General features: G+C 45.1%; 1 protein-coding gene across 1 annotated transcript in view; it reads right to left on the reverse strand.

Annotated features, from left to right (window-relative positions):
• The window catches only part of RNF112 (ring finger protein 112), a 224,447-nt gene extending 214,059 nt beyond the window's left edge, over nt 1–10,388 (reverse strand). The window contains exon 1 of the mRNA XM_078652573.1: nt 10,226–10,388. The gene's annotated coding sequence lies outside the window, so the exon portion shown is untranslated. The remainder of the gene's footprint in view (nt 1–10,225) is intronic.
• Between the last annotated feature and the right edge of the window lie 8,617 nt (nt 10,389–19,005).

Genomic DNA, 19,005 nt, shown 5'->3' on the forward strand with positions numbered 1-19,005 from the left:
GCTGCATTTTTAAAAGTGAGTGAGCATACAGGACTCACTCCAGTGATACAGGTTAATAAAAAGGCCTGTTCACTCCTACTGATCACTACACAGTATGTTGCCACCACTGCACTCGTGTTGATTGACTCCTGGCGAAGGTAGTAGCCTTCCACCACTATGAGTGTATTGCTTTGGGGTGTTTTTCCGGCCTAACAAGACCGCAATCCATGAGACAGGCCTATGTCCTGGCGAACATGCATGGTACGTGTTGGCCTATGACAACGAAAATCAGCATCAGGGATACAGACATTAGTACACTTGAGCACTCAGGGACGTGTGACATGTCCATTACCATGTAGTTGACTTTTCAGTGCCAACACACCTTCATGTCATTTTAATAATGCACTGTTTTTGACATGAAGGCATTTTTAAACTGCTACTAGAAAATATTGTAAAGGGACATTATCAGATAGTTGTTGCATCTGCATGTGGCACATAAAACGGATGCTGTCAAAAATCTAGTTAGGTAGACTATTCAGTGATCTTTTAACTCCTGATCTCAAACCTTTCTTCCAGGCACCAGTGATGACAACAATAGAACTTTGGTAACTCCAAAGGACACCCCATCTTTGCCTTTTTATAAAATTGATTAGGTCAGGCTACAGACAGCTTTAGCTGTCTGCAAGAACGTAAGTCATACCCAAAATCAAAACAGAGAACACAGAGCTTCCAGTGTTGATTTGAGCAGTAATACGTTTTGTATAGCATTTTTAGGTCGAGCCTAGACAGCGCATGCGCTACTCTAAGGCATGCTGTATTCAGATAGGGACTAGAAGCTCTGCCCACTCTCTGCCCATATTTGTCATTGGCTTGTGTCATTGTCCATGCAAAGTATGGTTGTTCATTGGTCAATAGGCTTAGTAGTACCTACTTAGTACCGCCAGGTCTCATTTTGTAACCTCCCAAGGCGACACTCCCTGCTACATGTGTTACTTGGTAGGCTTTAATAACAGCCTTCGAGCTCTATTTTCGCAAATAGCTTTGTCCTGTCTGCTGTTGCAGGCAGGACATGCTCTCTCCTAATGTTTTTTTAAATGTTTAATAGCACGAACGTATCTGCAATGCAATAGGTCTCGCATTTACAAGAGTTTAAGCTATTGGCATTGTAAATGACAATGCCTTTTATTTATCAGTTTTAAAAACAACACATAAATAAAAGGTTTTGTCATTTACAATGCCAATAGCTCAAACTCTCATAAATGTGAAACCTATTATTATTATTATTATGGAATTTAGTAGAGCGCACGGCTACCCCCACCGGGGGTGTCCCGGCGCTGAGGACAGGGACATCAGTGGTTTAGGCAACTAGCAGCGTGAGAACAGGTATTTTTTTAGCTTGGATCTGAAAAGGCATTCTGATTCGGTGAGTCTGAGGTCAAGCGGCAGAGAGTTCCACAGCTTGGCGGTGACTACCGCAAAAGCTCTACCACCTCTTCTCGAACGATGAAAACGGGGAGGTAGTATGAGACGAAGGTGGTTGGATCTTAGAGAGCGGGCAGAGTGGACCTGCTTCAATCTATCTCTGAGATAGCGTGGCCATTGAGCGCTCTGAAATCTAGGACCAGGCCTTTGAACTGTATGCGGTGGGAGATTTGGAGCCAGTGTAAATTCTTCAGGTAAGGGGAGATGGAGTGCTGATAGGGGACATGACAAATCAATCTTGCCGCCGCATTTGGACGATTTGCATTCGATGGCATAGGTATGCAGGTGCCCCTACATACAGACCTATTGCATTGCAAATGCTTGTTTGCATATGTGATAAGGTTAAATGATAGTATCTCTAAGGAATCATGCAATTGAGCTTTCCTGACAAAAAATGCTGCCCCTAAAGCTCCCCCTATGGTTGTGTTTTAGCACAGCAGCAGCCAGATCAACTACCACAGCAGGAACACCGTCATGACAGGAGTGCACAGCAGTGACCACAGTTGCCACCAATGGCCGGGGCATAGCAGGCAGCAGAGCAGGGGCACCAATCACAACAGCCAGCAAGGGAGGAAGTATGGCAGTCACTACAGTGTTAATTGACCAGTGAGAAAAACATAAAAGCAAATGGTGGAACATCTGAATTAAACATAGCCATAACCCCTGGTACTCAGACGACACTCTAGCCCATCAAACAGATGGGGATGAACCATCTGCAAACAAGCCTTGGTCCTGGCTCAAACAGAAAGAGTTCAGCCCCAACTGCTAAACTGTGGGACACCTTTGTGCTTTGCTCTTACCGCCAGCAGCTGACCTTTCCTGTGGCTTTTCATACTGCTCGCGGAACCCGCTTCGCGGGTCCCGCTTCGTGTGGGAACTTTGTGACATCGCTTCCAGGCGTTTGGGAGAGGATTTGAGGACGCTGCGCCCGTGGTGGTAGCTGTGGGCGTTTCTGAATCTGCAGGGCTGCGAGCGAGCGTGGGCGCAGGACTACTAGTCCCAGGAGCGCCCGCCAGCCTCAATTGTCAACAGCTGAGCCGCTCTCCCTGCAGGCTCCTCCCTTCTCACACTAACTCAATAAAGCTAACAGACTAGTCCCGCTGCGCGGGAGAAGCCCGGGACAAGGGCGGGACCGTCTGTGGCCGTCCGGGGCCGAGGGAGGCCGGGCTGGGCCAGCCCTCTGACATTGACCATACTGGTTTATATTGCACTAAAAAAGGGTTCTGTCGAATAAGTGCTAGACTTGGAACTCTGTAAAAGGGTTGGTGACTTTAAAACATGTCTGTATATCCAGGTAGTATAGTCCTGATGAACCAAACGGACGAGCCTGGACCCGCAGTTATTGGTCCCCTAGACAAATACTTTAATCGGCCCACACAGGACATTGATAAAGAGAGAACGCTTGCAGAGAGGCGGGCAGAGCGTAGATTATCTATTGAACTTCTTAAAAATCCTGGAGACAAATGCTCAGTTCAAATATATCCTGCATTGGTAACGCCTTTGTCATCTTTAAACCTGCCTGTTGTAGCTGAAATATGTCACGATGTAACTATTAACAAGGGGAACCAGGGTATTGTAGCAGAACCAACATCTTCCTGTGTAAGTCATATTAACCCTATAATATGCTCAACAGAAAAACATGCCCTGGTTCCTGTGCCCCAATTAAAATCAGGTTCAAAAAGAAAAAGGAGTACCGCTCCTAGAAAATGTAATACTGCTAAACCCCCACACAAACTTAGGAAAGTGAGCAAAAAAATGTGCCCCAGTAAGGCTATCACTGAAGTAAGTCGTAGTGGGGAAGGTATACAAGAGGGTGATGTTGTTGTACTGGATAATCTGGATTCTAGTATTGCTAATTCTCCGGACACTGGCTTGGTAATGGCCGGTACATCACAACTTCCTAGCAACCTGTTACCAGATCTAGAAAGGCTGCTAAGGTCAATTTTACTTCCAATAGAGGAACGAATTAGCAAATTATTTGACCGGCTAGACCGTTTCGAGCAGGCAACATTAGATAATTTCTTTTCAACCAAGGCACTCATAAAAACCCAAGTAAGGCTAGTTGAAAGTAGCAAGCCCAAGAATAATACCCAATGCATACCGGAGGACAAGGGACGGAGGTTACAAACTAATTCCCCAGTGCCACCTAAGTCGGGTAGTGCAGTAGGGAAGAGACCACCCAAGCCTCTTGACTTAGTTACACCAGGCTCTATCAACAATTGCTCTAATATTACAACTACGTCCCAGACTGCGGCGCAATTAATGCCGCTTAGTTTAAATCCGTTGCCCATTGAGGGTGTAGGGGGCAACGTGTGTTCTGGCACAGGTACTGCTCTACCAACCGTCCCATCAACTAGCAATCAGCCCCCAGTAAGCAAACCTGCACTTTGCCCTGCTCCCATAGCTTTCAAACCGTCCCTACCAGCCTTGATAAAGCAACCTCAAAAGAAACCCCCAATGAACCTTACCCCTGATTCCTTTCCCTATGTAGCTGTCCTTATTAATGTTCCACCACTTTTAATGGGACAGAGAGAAACCTTCCAGATGCTCAAAAATAAGGTTATGCACTGGTTATGGGTGAACCGGCCTCTACCAGGGGAAGTGGATGGATTAATATTGGGGGTGAGGAGAATAGAATGGATAGGTTGTACCCCCAAAAGTTTGGGAGGGGACTGTATTGTGGTCAATTTTCAAGATTCAAGGGTGGCAGGATGGATAACAAAATTGGGATGGGGCATAAATAATGGAGGAATCAACATTGTTGATCTTACTTTCTACTACCCACGTCCTATTAGTGTCCTGACTGGTCTGCTTAATGAGCAAACTTGTCCCCCTAACCCCCCACGGTCAAGGATTTACCCACCTGTTCGGTCGTTTCAGTGCCAAAACAATCTTACTGGCCCGAACCGTAACTTTTCGGTTGGATGGCAAGATCCAGGTTGGGGATGTTGACAAACCTTTCATCATATGAATTTTGGTGGAATGGTAAACAGCATGAATCAACAAGGGGATTCTAATGACCCTGATCCAAATGCTGGGGTAACGTTAGATGACACGAATATTGGTGATGATACCGCGAATATGGAGGAAGGTTGTGGGGATGTAAGGCAAGGGAAGTTACCTATACTGACCGTATATGTTGATAATGACATGGATGGAGGTAGTACAAGGTCTAGTGAGAGACCTGTTGGGATTGATGCAAGCTTAGAGAATATACAACCATGTTCTTTAACAAATGTAGTATGTGAGGAAGGGTTTAGTCCTGGGAAATTCCTATCTTGGAATATTGCTGGGCTGTATAGCAAGTCTGAATTACAAACCTGGGTAGATTTTATTAACGGGTTCGACGTGTGCCGTTTCCAAGAAACATGGGCCTGTGACCCTGTTTTTCTCTGTGGGTACTTACATTTTTCAATCCCAGCTACCAGAGGGGTTAGGGGCCGGCCAATGGGAGGGCTTACAGTGTGGATAAGGCAGGATTTGGACATTTCTATCAAAGTGTTGGATGTGGGACACAGTGACATTCAAATGTTAAGACTGTCCTCTGAAAAGTGGGGTGTGATTGATCTGTATAACATCTATGCAAGAGGTACGAACTCTGGGAGTTCTCCCACCCTAGAGGCCTTGCTCTCCTTTTTGGAAACCAAGACCCTAAAAAATAGATTTGTAGTAGCTGGGGACTTAAACAGGACCTTCGAACCACTTGACAGTACAAATGATCCCCTAGGCCAGGATGAGGATATGCTTTGGGGTATACCATCTTTGAGCATAGATCCTATAAAGCGGTGGACGAAGGACGTATTGCTACTAAATGCGATGTGTTTGGAGCACGGGTTAAGAGCTTTAAACGGGAGGACACCAGGGGACAAAGAAGGTGCTTGTACTTTTGATAATGGCCATAGCATGAGTAGAATAGATTATGTTATATGTAGTCTTTCACTCTGGCAGGGGGTTTTTGATATGGTCATCAATGGTAGATTGGAAAGCGATCACAATCCCCTTTGTGTGACCCATAAATGGTGGAGTGTGGGGCCTTATAACATGTATACAAGAAACGAACAACTTCCAATAATGGCCAACGACATGCGAAGGTTGAAATGGCCAAGTGTCTTAGCAAATGAAGAATCTATGATTATTATTAATGCTGAGGTTGATAGGGCTCTTATTTTTATGCAAGCGGTAAAACCTATAATCCCTGGTTCCAGGGAAATTACAGATATTCATAATGAGCTTTTCCGCCTCCTAAGACCACACTTTATGCAACCATTAAGTGCTAAAAGTAAAAGACCTCCTAAAGCGGCAAGGTGGTTTAACCGACAGTGTAGGGCAGCTCAATTGGCACTGGGTCATGCGATTAGAGCAAGAGATAGGGCTATGATTAGTGTAGCCAGAAAATCCTACAATATATGTATCCTCCAGGCAAAGAGACAATGGGATGAAGTGCACTGGGCAGAGTTAAAGGAGACTTCCAGTAGTAAGGATTCCAGGCTTTTTTGGAAGATCATAAAGTGGGGTAGAGGCGGTACCCCTGATAGGCCAGATAACAACGTAGCTGAAGAAGCCTGGGTTGAGTATTTTAGACCTCAATATGCTGATGCAAAGAAGGATGGGTTAGGGGAGGTGTTACCGCCAGTTTTTGCTACTGATAGCTAATTCCACTTCCTTGAGAGAAAACAGGTTATTTGCTCTGTTAAAGGGGGGAGGGCACCAGGGCTAGACGGAATACCGTCAGATGTCTTTAAACACGACACGAAAAAGTGGGCGAGGTATGTCCTATTATTAAGTAATGCAATTGCCAAGGGTGGGGTGGTCCCGGAGCTGTGGCAAGGTGCTATTATTATACCCATCCACAAAAAAGGAGATCGATCTCTCCCAGCTAATTACAGACCAATAAGCTTGATTGCAACCATACAAAAAGTTCTGGGGAAAATGGTTGTAAATCAGCTTATGGACTGGGTGGACGACAATAATGCCCTATCCCCCTACCAGGCAGGATTCAGGCGGGCCACCAGCACAATCGACCAAGTCTTTCGTTTTACCATTTTGCGGTGGAGGACGGTATTGCCTGGCAAAGGCTGCCTGTATGTTGCATTTGTCGATTTGCGGGCAGCCTTTGATTTGGTCCCAAGGCAAAAGCTATGGATGGTATTACATAAATTAGCCATACCAGCTGAACTCCTTACCCTTATCATGCGATTGAATGAATGTAATTTTGCAAGGGTCCAGTGGGGTGGGAATGGCGAGGCATCCTCAGACTTCCCGGTAGAAAGGGGGGTCCGACAAGGCTGTGCAATGGCACCCCTACTATTCTCACTATTTATTAATGGGATTGTGGGGAGGATGATAGATGTTAGTGTAGATGCACCTTCATTAGCGGGCGTCAGGGTCCCGATCCTGATGTTCGGTGACGACACACTAATTATGTCTAAGACTCCTGCAGGTCTACAGCGTGCCATAAATATATTTGATGATTTTTGTAAAGAGCATGGCCTTGAAGTAAATGTGGGCAAGACGAAGCTAATGGTCTTTTCCCCACGCCATGAAGCCCACCCTAGGGTATTTTTGAACAATATCAAGCTAGAGGTGGTTAGCGAATTCACATACCTAGGGGTCCAGATAACAGATGGCTAGGGCTGGTTACATCATCTGGAAAAAACGGCATTAAAACACCAACAAATCTCGGGGGCACTGCGGGGGGGAACATAGGAAATCCAAAACAAAACCCATCAAGCCTGTCCTTATAGTGTATGACGCAAAGGCTCTAGGTGCGGCCCTATATGGGGCAGAGTTGTGGGCCTGGGATAACCTATCTACCTTACAGACATCAGAAAACAGGTTTCTTAGAGGAATTACGGGTGTACCCCAGAGCACCCCTCTAATTCCACTGTTCTCCGACCTAGGCAGACGATCAATCAGTGATAGAGCAAGATTGCGCCCCATTCTTCACTGGAGAAGTCTATGGACAACTCCAGAGATTAAACATTATGCAGATGGATTCCTGGCAATTATCAAGGAAGACAAATTTCACAAGATTAATTGGTTAAAAAACTTAAGGTCCATGTTAATTAAATTGGGCCTTTCTAATCTGTGGGATAATCCCCAGGGTGAAGTCTTCCCAAGCAAAGAAACCCTCAAGTCGCAATATTTGGATTGGGTAGATAGTAGCCTTTTGAGGGGCACGAGATCTGATTCTATGGCTGGCCGCTTTTTGGAAGTTAAAATCTGTCCAATATTGGAAAACTATTGGGACAGTATTACTGCCCCAATGGACAGGAAGTTATTTTTCCAATTAAGGTCTGGATCCCTTCCTTTAAAAACATTGACTGCAGGATGGCAGAATCTGACCTCTAAGTGTTGCCCAGTGTGTAAAGCTGCTACTGAAAGTCTAGGTCATTTTTTATTTGTCTGTAATGCCTATTCGTTACCAAGGAGGGTTTGGCTAACCCGAGTTTGCAAAAATCTTGGGACACGATGTAGTGTAGTGGCTATGAGAATTCGATGTACATCCACTGATGAGCCGATTGCACTTGGAGTGGCTAAATATTTGGGGTGGGCTTGGTCCATTAGGAGGAGGTCGATAGGTAAGGTTTGTTAAATGTAGTTCACTTATGTAATTTTAATGTGATTTTTAATGTAATTTGGTTTTATATTTATGTATAATTTGTATTATATACTATCGTATTTGCTTGCACAACTGTTTTTAGAAATTGTATATGTATATTGATGAATGTACTAGTTGTTATTTGTAATGAATTGTTTGTATGTTGTGCTTTTATGAGATTTCATCTCGAATAAAGCTTATACTACTACTGCTAAACTGTGAATCCTCCGAAAAGGAACACAAGCACACTCAGACCAGTGTCACCTTGTTGGGTGTCATCTTGAAGTACAGCTTCAGGCCTCGAGACGTTTGCCGTTACACCCTCTTAGACCATTCCAGCATTTCTTAGGCCACACTCTAAATAAATATTGCTTTATTGTTTTCAATCCCCCAACCCCAGTATTTACCCCACTTAAGCATCAACAATATGAAAAGCAAATTTACAAGTCCCACAATGCAATTTGCTAGTGGCGTAGATAGGGACTTTGAAGGTGTCAATGCCAAAGAGGGTCCCTTGGCGAGTGTTTGCTGTACATACAGTTTAGCCTCCCATTAATTAGCTCCAGGCTGCGTCAAAGTCATCTTAGGATATACACAAAGGGGCAGATTTACAATTAAAGTGACTCAGTGCGTGCTGCAAGCCATTTCGCTGCGCCGCACTGAGTCACTTTCAAAGCACAGGGATGCAACATATTTACAATAATATGTGGCATCTCTGTATTTACCCCTGCGTTGGCGCACAACTGCAGCGTGCATCGACGGGGAGGGGGGGGTGAGATTGTTTCTGTACAGGAAGGAAACCATTCCTGAACAAAAACAAACAATCTGATATGCTGTTTTTCAACTTCTATGTGTGCTGCATTAGCACACATAGAAGTTGGAAAACAGCATTATTTCAATGATTATTCATGTGCAGGAAGGTAACCCTTCCTGAACAAAAACTATCATTAGAGGTGATTTCCTCTTTCTATGTGTGCTTCAGAATGCAGCACGCTTAGAAACAGGAAAAAAGACGAGGAGAATTTAATACATTTCTCCCCGTTGCGCCTTCCCTGGGGAGGCGTAGCATTCACACGCGTTTCCAGTATTACGATTCCTCGTAAATCTGGAAATGTGTCTGGTTCCATGGGTGTTGGGTGGGAACACCCATGGAACGCCCCTTTCACGCAAAGTGCTGCGTGTGAAGGGGCCATATTTACAAGGACAGGAAAACTCATGCAGGGTGGCTTTTCTTGGTGGCTTTTCCTGTCCTTGTAAATATGGAGCAGTAAAATGCGCCACCGGTGCGCCACAAGAAGTGACACGCGGTGGCGCAAAGGGCTTGTACATCTGCCATACAATATAGCTCCTGTCTCACAGTGAGTGTCAAGGGGAGTCCCCTAAATTGAACACTCAGGGGCTTATTTACAAGCCCCTTGCGCCACCCAAATGTCATTATTCCCATGTTAGAAATGACGCAAACGTGGCACAAGAGGCTTATAAATAAGCCCCCTAGTATATCTCCCACCACTCTTGATTAGGGTGACCACCTCTCTCCGGTTCATTGTGGGCGCTGTCTTCAGTACTGAACTTTTCACCTACAAACCATTGAATCCAGTCAGGCACGTTACACCGATGATTTCAAAGGAAGCAAAACACCAACACCCATAATGCACTAGGCTATTACACATTTAAAAAAAAAAACTGGACTAGAGCCTGTAAGCAGCAGCAGGGAAACACTTTGTGCCCAGTGCTGTCCTTGCACAGCCCTTCCAGATTCCTTTCGCGATTAATTCATTCACACAAGGTGTTTCTTAACATACCGGGAGTTGAAGTTACGTTCATCCATGTTTAACTTAAAGACTGCAAGTATCATGAAGGAAAGAATTAAAAAAAAAACTGAACCGGAGGAGCTACGAAGTACGCAGTCCACAGCACTCACCTCCCTTTGAGTTTGTGACGTATGTGTTGCACGCGCACAACTACCGACTTACAAATAAACACGCACTTTATTCGGCGGTTTTCTCCCCCCCCCCCCCCCAAAAAAAAAGCGAGCCCGACTTAACTTTGTGGCAAACATCAATGATAGGGAAGTAACTAGGGAAGTAACTCAGACAGCCGAGACTTGACGGGTAATTTGTATAAAAATAGATATTAGATGGATATATTCTAACAAGTGTTTACCTGACAGGCGCGGTTCTCGCCAGGTTGCCTCGCTCCTGCGTCTTCCATGAGATGTGATGAACACAGCAGGAGGTTGGGGGAAGAAGGAAGAGAAAGCGAAAGTGAGCTTGACGGCGCCGGTCTCGGGCTGCGCCCATTGGCGGCTGAGATCTCTGGGGAGAGCAGGGTGTGAAGGAAGAAGCCTGGCACCAGCAGTCTCGTGACGAGAGGGGTGGAGTCGTACATCGGAGAATAGAGACACAGTTGCATTGTGCATGGCCTCCAGGCAGTGCCAACACGCAGAGAACAAACAAAAGCGGCACAGGGACGAAATAATGAGAACAAGCTAGAAAGATCCAAGGTTGTCACGTGGCAGGTGTGCGCCGCCCCATTGCATCTTGGTATTTGTAGTCCTGGTATTTGTAGCGTTTACGGCACATAGCTACAGAAAGGCTCCGTGTCAAGAGAGGCTGCTTTTAGCGAACATCACTGTGCATTTCCCTTTGGTATTTTTTTTAATTTTTGTATTTACTTGAGTTTTATATAGCGCTGGCTAGACCCGGAGGCATCAGAGCGCTTTACATGAGGAGAGTTGCGTAGCTTACAAATTATTGGTTGGTTGGTTGTAATACTTTATTCGACAAATATTCATCATAAAAGTACAGACATACATACAAAAAAACATAAAAAGCAGTCCTTCCTAAAGTACTACATCCCAAACAAATAATGCTAAAAAGTTGAAAGAGTAAGATAGTATAACTAAATAATCAGTTCAGATGGGTTTACTGGATTGCCTAGCAATCTAGATCGAATTATCCAGGCACCCCCAAGATATTTTGACACCCCACAAACAATATACAATGAGGTAGTATTGGTTGTCATAATACGCAAGGCAGATCTATGGTCTTTCACCCCCAAGGACTTACACACTGGTTTCAGCCATTTGTTTCTAACATATTTATAGGCTGAACATGCAAATATGAAATGGCCCAAAGATTCCTTCGGGCACCTGCAACCTGGGCAATTTAGGTCTTTCCCCTCCATGCTTTTCCAGCCTGCCGTATTTTCTCTAACAGGCAAGGTTCCATATCTAAATTTCAAAAACAAAGTCCTATCTCTAGGCAATTGGATAAAGTCCAAAAAGGGCTCAATCTTACACAATACTTTGTGTTCTAGGAAGTTACTCGTCAGGGGGCCTAAATTCGGATTAGCATGCACCTTGGAATCAACCCATTCCCAATATAACTTTTTTACTTGTTGTTTAGTAGGTGGGCATTGCAAAATCCAAGACTCCCCCAGACCTATCGAGTTTACCAAAAGTTTGAGTTTGTTAAGCCACTTTATCTTATTATTCACATTAAGGGTGATTAACTCGTCCAGGACTCGAGCATAATCTTTTAGTTCTTCAGTCCTTTTAAGTTGCACCCAGAATAATAGAGGCCTAAGATGGACTTTATCAGCAATACATTTCTTGCCCATGTCAAAAAATAACGGTAACAGGGGTGTTGACATAGGAAGTGATACCAAGTCTCTGACAAACTTATTCTCTATGACTGTCAGGGCTCTAGTGTTTTCAGCGCCCCAAATTTCAGAACCGTAGACAGCCGAAGCTACCGCCTTCCCCTCATAGACTGAAAGGGCTGGAGCAACAGGTCTACTGATGGACTGGCGCTGATTTTTTAGTATGGCTCCAGAAACCCTTTTAAGATTGAGTATCATTTTGGATATATGTGGCCCCCAGGACATGTTATTAGATAGTCTAACCCCTAAATAATCAAATTCGTTTACAACCTCCAAAAGAGACCCGAAGAGTGAAATATGTACCTTCCTAGACTTCCTTTTTGACGAAAAAACCATTAACTTTGTTTTTGAAGTGTTTATTGTTAAGCCTCGCTCCTTGCAGAAAAGCGAGAAACGGTCAAGCAATTTCTGCAAACCCTGCGGGGTCTTGGACATCAGGAGGGTATCGTCCGCAAAGAGGAGTGTAGGGGTCTTCTCACCGGCAAGGACGGGCGCATCCGCAGGGTCCTCCCTCAAATGGTCTACCACCCCATTTATAAAGAGGGAGAACAGCGTCGGTGCCATCACACATCCTTGCCGCACTCCTCTGTTGACTGGTACCCTCCCTGTCAATTGCCCTTGGCTCCCCCACCGTATCCTCGCAAAGTTGTTCTCATGGAACTTAATGATAAATTGCAGGAGGTAGCTAGGAAACCCCATTGTGGATAAAACTTCCCACAATTTAGAGCGAGGAATGACATCAAATGCGGTTTTGAGGTCTATGAAAGCCAGATACAAACTGCCTTTGTTAATAGATACTGACTTCCAATAGACCGCACAGAACCGGAACACCTGGTCTATTGCTCCAACATTCTGTCTGAACCCTGCCTGGAAGTGTGTAAGTACCTCTTCTTCCATGAGCCATGTCTCAATTCTATTTACAATTACCCTGCCAACTACCTTTTGTATAGTGTCAATTAAACTGATTGGCCTGTAGTTTGCAGGGTCCTCTCTGTCACCTTTTTTGTATATCGTGATTACCTCCGCCCCTTTCCAAGAATCTGGAACAGGGAGACCCAATTGGATTAAATTCATTATACTGGCTATAAAATCTGCCCATATCAAAGAATCATGAGCTAACAAGTCTCCAGGCAGGCCGTCTGGACCAGCTGCTTTGCCAGGGCGGATTTTGGAGATAGCGTCTTTAACCTCTCTTACTTCGAAAGGGACTGCCTCCGTTATTAAATCTGAACTTAAAAAGGACGATATTGCTGGAATAGATGGGCTTGAGTCTCATCTTCACAATATAACTTTAAAAAGTGGGCATGCCATTGCTGATCATTTATGTGATTTAAAATGGGATCAACTCCTCTTCGATCTAAAATATTAATTAGTTTCCAAAAGGACACAGAGTTCTTATCCCATGCTGCAATTTTAAGTTGGTGCCAATGATCTTCCTCCCAATTTTTTTTGGATAGTGCCAAAATTTTACGATAGTCCCCCCTAGCCAATCTTACTGCTCTGGGGTCTTTTAGCTTTATTGCTGATGCAATTGCCTTTCTCTTTTCCCTGCAGTCAGCAGTGTACCAAAGATTCGTTTTTAAAGTTTGCTTCTCAGCAGATTGATTCCCCTTAGTAGTTTTTTGAAAAACCTTGCCTATTTTATCTACAAGATCTTGATAGTGGGTTAATAATTGTGGCCCATAAGAATTAAAATTAGCCAAATCCATCTTTATTGCTGACAAAATAGAAGATTCCCCAATAACTAACTCCCTGATGTGATGAAGAATCCCCTCTTCAAACTTGATCGCCTCCCATCTCAGTTTCCTATTACAGTTGGATGGGATAGCCTCCTTAGTGATCAATTTCGGTCCTGTAGACTCTCTTTGCCCAATACGCCAGTTAATTGCCATACATAGAGGATTATGGTCACTGTCTGTGGACTGCCTAATCTCCATATCTATAAGGTTGGACCAAGAGTTGATATCTAAAAAAATGTAATCAATTCGCGATGGGGAGACTAGCTTATTGTATGTCATCGCCCCATTGCGATCGGAAATGGTCCGCCCATTCAAAGCTCGTAATTTGTGGGCCAAGGCTAGGGCATTCAACTGTATTGCTCTGGGGTACCATTTCTTAATAGGTGCCAGATCTAGGGTGGGTATAGAGTACTTCCAATCCTCCGAGGTCCAGCCCAGAATGTCCTCATCATCCAGAGGTTCGAAAGTACAATTAAAATCGCCACCCACCAAGATTTTTGATCCCGGAGCCAGTTCTAATAACTTGGAATCCAATAGCTCTATTGTTTGTGAGATTTGGCAGCCCTGCGATCCTCTTGCATAAATGCAGAAAATATGTATTTTGCCCCCTATTGGGGTTTTCAGAGAGATATACAGGATGTCGTCTGAGTGAACATTGAACACGTTAACAACATAATTTAGGTTTACTTTCACCCATATATGCAGGCCACCAGATGGGCGGCCTTTCCCTGAGGAAACAGCCGGGACATGATAAGTAGAGTACCCATTTTTATATTGTGGAGACAGACACCATGTTTCCTGAAACATGCATATATCGAATGGTTCAATAAAATCATTCCATTCTGGAATTGCAAGATTTTTTTTGAGCCCTGCTATATTCCAGGAAAGGATATTAATAGGGGTGCCGTCTACAGTCGGTGCTATTAGTAAATGGGTAGGGGCAGTTTCCATTTCAATACAACTGGGTTCACCAGGTTCCAGGAATAACTTGTTCAGCTTGACATTAGCTATGTCAGCAACAATCCGTTCTGGCTTTACCCCTACTACTGCCTTTTCTGTTCCTTTTAAGTTTGAAGGGTCGGCTAACATGTTTTCAAACCCAGAGTTATAGGTGTTTAGATAAACTTGAGTCTCTCCTGACATAGAAACTTCTGAACCTGGAGGTTCTATCATATCCCTTAGTATTATTTCCCCCGATGAAGTAACTGGGAGTCAATCTACATTTTCCAACCCGCTGTAACGATTGAAACAAGGAATAGGCGGAGGATTGTATTGTGGTCCTGGCCATACTCCATTCGGGAGATCTAGGCCATACAGTGGCCTACCCATTCTCCTCGGAACTACACTCCACCCTTCATTAGCACCACCATCCCACTGACTGATGGTATTATGACTAAGATTACCAGACCATGTCCCATTTTGCTGGTTGATGTCGTGGAAACGACTACCCCTTATAGGATGTATTGGATTCCTCCCAGTCCACTGGATTGAATTGTGATCCTGCCAAGAGTTCCCTCTTGTTCCTCTTCCTCTCAGCCAGCTCCACCTATTACCACAATAGTCTGAGACCATGTAGAAATAGGATAGGGGTTTGGCTGAAATTGAAGAGTTAGTAATACATGGGGGCCCTGCAGTTATATGTTCCACCGGGCGCGAATCCTCAAAGGACACAACAACACAGTCCCCCTGTATGTTTTTTTCGTTCTCGCCTACCCAGGGTGCTCTCTCTACCATGAGTAATTTACTGTTGACATTTGCGGGTAGAGGATGATTTTGGTCTAACCAATGGCAGACTTTATTCTTGAGAGCCCAAAAAGATTCAGATGTTAAAGGGGCGAGCTCAGGGACGCCTGTTAGCACTATTACATAAGGGCAAGCATCAGGTGGTAAATTAATATTGCGGCGAACCTTAGATTTTGCTGGTCTGAGGATCAATGTTTTAGACACTGGAATTTGGGGTTTATCAGAGGTCTGGATTTTATTGGGAACATTAGATGTTAGATTAGGTGTGTTACTATTGGTGCTCTTAGAGGTGGGTGTTTTAGATGGAAGTGATTTAGAAATCACAGGTCCCCCTATTATCTGCTTAGGGGGTACTAAAGGTTTAATACTAGGCAATGCTGGAGTACTCAAGGCATTATTGACAGGATTGTTGAAGTTGTTTTTCCCCTCTTGATATATAGCCTGCAACTGTAGTTCAATCCCCTGTAGTCTAGTTTCCAGAGGTGCAAGTAGGGATTTAATGAGCTTTGCTAGGGTACTCATAAATATACCATTTCTGTCTTCTAAGCCCTCTGTTGTCTCATCCAAGCTGCTTGACTCTAAGAGACTCGCAAGACTGATATTAGAATCTGAATTGTCGGGGATGCCCAATGGGAGGGAATGGGGCCCATTGGTAACCTCTACTCTATCAGTACTTTGAACTGAGATGGCCATACTATCCCTTCCTTCCTGAATGCCACTGATGTTACTGGCAGTCTCTATAGGGCCTCCCGCACCATCAACACCCATTGTGATATCACCAGTACTCATACTAGATGGTTTAGAGTTTTTCGGGACTGCGCCCTCCCTTACACCCCTTAGATAAGTTGACTCATCCTGACGACGGATGACTACCTGGGGGGTTACAAAGGGTATGGGGAGAGTTACAGGTGACGGGTTCGGAATATGGGGATCAAGTAGGGCAGCCTGGTCGTCGTTGGTAGAGGGACAAATGGATGGCAAAACAGTTAGATTAGAATCAGGGTTGGGAGGAATTTTTGTGGGCGTGCGTGCAGATGCGATAATACCTAAAGAGGACCTTCTTGCGTTAGCGAGGTCCTGGGAAACCCTCCTTTCCATGAGGATGATGCCTTCGTCAATTAATTGATTGGTACGTACAATAAAATTATCTAGAGTACCAGTTAGTTTCGACTTGCTACGTGTTTCCCGGGTACACATTCCTGATAATAAATTAAGCCTAGCTGGCTAACTAATCCCAAAGAAAAATAGAACCATGTACAAAATAGATACAACAAAGTGAAATAAAGGACTTACAATGGTAATTGCCCCAATAATAACACCAGCGGAACACAAATAACACTGCCAAGGGGTCTGGCCCAGACCAGACTCTCCAGGCCTCGGAGGGCCACAGAGGGCCCGCCCTTTGCCCGGGCTTAGCTCCGGGCGCTCCCGCGCAGCGATGCTCTCTAGTACTTATATGATAAGGGCCGTGAGGACGTGAGGGTGGAGATGGGGCGGGGCGGACAGGGAGAGCGGGCCAGGTGACTCGGCCACTGGAATACCGGGACTCCTGGGAAAGCGAGTCCCGGTTCCACGCTCGCAGCCCTACAGCCAGTCACACACCCCACAGAAACCACAGGAGCCAAACAGTCAGAGCAGCAGGGCGAAGCGGGACCCGCGGAGTGGGTACCGCGAGGCGTGGGTTTGGAGTCCTTGTGGATAGCAGCAACAGCGGAAGGTAAAAACAAAAGGTGTCCCACGAAGCAGCAGCGTCCTGGCCTTTTTGAATGGGTGGAGGTGGGGCGGGGCGGACAGGGAGAGCGGGCCAGGTGACTCGGCCACTGGAATACCAGGACTCCTGGGAAAGCGAGTCCCGGTTCCACGCTCGCAGCCCTGCAGCCAGTCACACACCCCACAGAAACCACAGGAGCCAAACAGTCAGAGCAGCAGGGCAAAGCGGGACCCGCGAAGCGGGTACTGCGAGGCGTGGGTTTGGAGTCCTTGTGGATAGCAGCAACAGCGGAAGGTAAAAACAAAAGGTGTCCCACGAAGCAGCAGCGTCCTGGCCTTTTTGAATGGGTGGAGGTGGGGCGGGGCGGACAGGGAGAGAGGGCCAGGTGACTCGGCCACTGGAATACCGGGACTCCTGGGAAAGCGAGTCCTGGTTCCACGCTCGCAGCCCTGCAGCCAGTCACACACCCCACAGAAACCACAGGAGCCAAACAGTCAGAGCAGCAGGGCGAAGCGGGACCCGCGGAGCGGGTACCGCGAGGCGTGGGTTTGGAGTCCTTGTGGATAGCAGCAACAGCGGAAGGTAAAAACAAAAGGTGTCCAGAAATTATACATTGTTACATCAGGTACAGCAATTACAAGTTACATTTTTAGAAAAATGGCATGTAGAGGGGTAAGGGGTAAAGTAAAAGGGAGAGGGGAGGGAGAATTTAATGGAGCATAGGCAAAAGGATAGACAAAGCAAGCAGGTGGAGAGGAATTCAGGGGAGAGAGGAAAGGAACGGGGAGGTTTATTTATTTATGCATTTTTATATAGCGCGGACTTTACCCGAAGGTGTCAGAGCGCTTCACAAAAGGAACAGAAATGAAACATAATGAGAAACATTACAAAAGAACAGATTACAAAAGCATACATTACGTTACATAAGGTAATAGTGACATTTGTGAGCAAACAAAATACATGAGGTAGTAAAGGTAATAGTGACAATTGTTAGCACACAAACCGTGTAGCCAAAGGATGAAGGAGGGAAGTGGAGGTGGAGGGGATAGGGGACACTGTGTGGAGAACAAGGAGAGTAACTGTGTCTGAACGTCCGGTTGGGTGGGGCAGTGATCATATTTCAGTCCTCAGTTAGGTGTGATTCCCAAATTCACGTTGGACTCTGAGCGGGGTCGCTGAGAGTCCATGGCCTAAGATGCAGGATCCCTCCCCAACAAGGGGAGAGGAGTGCTTTGGTCACTGGCACATTCTTAGGGGTATGGACCTAAAATCCCCAGAATGCACAGAAACTTTCCTTAAAATCTAGGGTTTCTTGAATGTGTCACATTGCATAGGATTGCCATTAAAATGGTGCTTACTACCCCTGACGAGGTGCTGAAGCGTTTTCTTGACGAGTAGCTCTCTACTTTTGAGTAGCCCTGCCAAGTTTCCCAGGTCCATGCATGATGTCCTGATCCAGTCCAGTTTTTTTCTTTGACTTCTGAGATTTTTAGTCTTGTGTATTGCATAATAAAACAGGGCTACATGTCCCACAATTGGAATGGAGAAAAAACATGGAATGTAGCAGCACATCACGCACGGATCTGGGAAATATGGCACCTATGCATGGGTGAGTATAGTTAGTAATCAGGTATCCACTGACGGTTCTTGTGAGTCTGGGCTGTTTGAGAGATTGGTGAATTGTCTGTAATATGATAAGGTAGGAAATTACCATAACTTCGCCATCCCCTGAATTCTACATGAATCTTCATTCCTTCATCTTTTCTGGAAACGAGTTACCTAATTTTACTGCTTGGCCCATGAAGACTGAACCGTTTTTTTACTCTAGTGTGATTAGTTTGGGTGATATTCTTGAACACAGTGCCGTGTCTAATTTAATTTACAGGAAAACTCTTCCATTCACATTTACTGCTCTGTTTGTAATGTAAGGTATTTTAAAAGTAGATCTTCTGGCGAGTGGAGGCCGGTGAAGGCCTTTCAGCGTAGGAGAGATGTGGCTTCTAGAGTTTAGGTGCCTAAGTTGTCTTGCCAATACACCCTGTATTCTTTAGATCTTCTCATTACTAAAATTGATATTCAGTGGTATA

Source organism: Lissotriton helveticus, chromosome 7 (assembly GCF_964261635.1).
Source record: "Lissotriton helveticus chromosome 7, aLisHel1.1, whole genome shotgun sequence".
In the NCBI taxonomy this organism is placed as follows: domain Eukaryota; kingdom Metazoa; phylum Chordata; class Amphibia; order Caudata; family Salamandridae; genus Lissotriton; species Lissotriton helveticus.